This window comes from Sapajus apella, unplaced genomic scaffold (assembly GCF_009761245.1).
Source record: "Sapajus apella isolate SASKATOON/1434 unplaced genomic scaffold, GSC_monkey_1.0 scaffold48, whole genome shotgun sequence".
Taxonomy (NCBI): Eukaryota; Metazoa; Chordata; class Mammalia; order Primates; family Cebidae; genus Sapajus; species Sapajus apella.
Window position 1 is genome coordinate 1,511,224 of NW_022436988.1, and position 1,530 is coordinate 1,512,753.

At 45.7% G+C, this 1,530-nt stretch overlaps 1 protein-coding gene across 3 annotated transcripts in view; it reads left to right on the top strand.

Annotated features, from left to right (window-relative positions):
• NPLOC4 (NPL4 homolog, ubiquitin recognition factor) overlaps nt 1-1,530 on the top strand; it is a 74,051-nt gene that overhangs the window by 4,837 nt on the left and 67,684 nt on the right. The gene's annotated exons all lie outside the window — the stretch shown is intronic.

Below are 1,530 nucleotides of genomic sequence, written 5' to 3' on the forward strand. Positions count from 1 at the left end.
CATGTTGACCAGGATGGTCTCGATCTCTTGACCTCGTGATCCACCCGCCTCGGCCTCCCAAAGTGCTGGGATTACAGGCTTGAGCCACCGCGCCCGGCCAAGAATAATATTTATGAGAGTGTCCGGGCATGGTGGCTCATGCCTATAATCCCAGCACTTCGGGAGGCCGAGGCGGGTGGATCGCCTGAGGTCAGAACTTGGAGAACAACCTTACCAATATGATGAAATCCTGTCTCTACTAAAAATACAAGAATTAGCTGGGCATGGTGGCATGTGCCTGTGATCCCAGCTCCTCAGGAGACTGAGGCATGAAACTTGCTTGAACTTGGGAGGCGGAGGCTGCAGTGAGCTGAAAACGTGCCACTGCACTCCAGTCTGGGCAACAAGAGCAAAACTGCGTCTAAAAAAAATAAAAGGGAATCTTCTTTTCATGTAGTCTGATCTTTTTTTTTAACCCCTGAGTTGGAATCTTGCTCTGTTGCCCAGGCTGGAGTATGGTGGAGTGATCTTGGTTCACTGCAACCTTCGTCTCCTGGGTTTAAGTGATTCTCCCTCCTCAGCCTCCCCAGTAGCTGGGATTACAGGTGTGTACCACCACACCTGACTAATTTTTGAATTTTTCAGTATAGACTGGGTTTCACTATGTTGGCCAGGCTGTTCTCGAACTCCTGACCTCAAGCAATCTGCCCACCTTGGCCTCCCAAAATGCTGGGATTACAGGTGTGAGCCACCGTACCTGGCCGTTCCGATCTTTTTATTTTCACAAAGAGGATTGAAGGCTGGAGGAATAGAGATTTGCTGAGGATCACACCAGGTCTGTAGTATATTAGTGAAGTCACAGTGCTTATTTGGAAAATTTAGTTTCTGAAAGGTAGCTGTCATTCCAATCGCAGTACTTAAGGGACCACCTTGATAAGAATAAAAGGTAGAAGAATTAGATGCAATAGATAACAGAGAAGAGAATCTCTGCAGCCCAAAGTAGAGGAGAATCTTTGAGTCTTCAAGAAATTTTTAATAGCCTGCTATTTGACATTTACTAGCAGTCAACCATATTGGTTTGCCTCTAAGGATGATACTAGGATTCAGGAAATGGCTAGACTTCTTCTGTTGTTTTTTTTTTTTAAGCTAAGATCGTACCACCTCACTCTATCTTGAGCGACAGAGTGAGACTCCATCTCAAAATAATAATAATAAAAATAAAATCAGTCAGTAAAATATATGCCAGGCACGGTGGCTAATACCTGTAATCCCAGCACTTTGGGAGGCTGAGGCGGGCGGATCACAAGGTCGAGAGATTGAGACCATCCTGGCCAACGTGGTGATACCCTGTCTCTGCTAAAAATACAGAAAAATTAACTGGACGTAGTGGTACATGCCTGTTGTCCCAGCTACTTGGGAGGCTGAGGCAGCAGAATTGCTTGAACCCAGGAGGCGGAGATTGCAGTGAGCTGAGATTGCGTCGCTGCACTCCAGCCTGGGTGATAGTGCGAGACTCTGTCTCAAAAAAAAAAAAAAAAAAAAAAAAAAAAA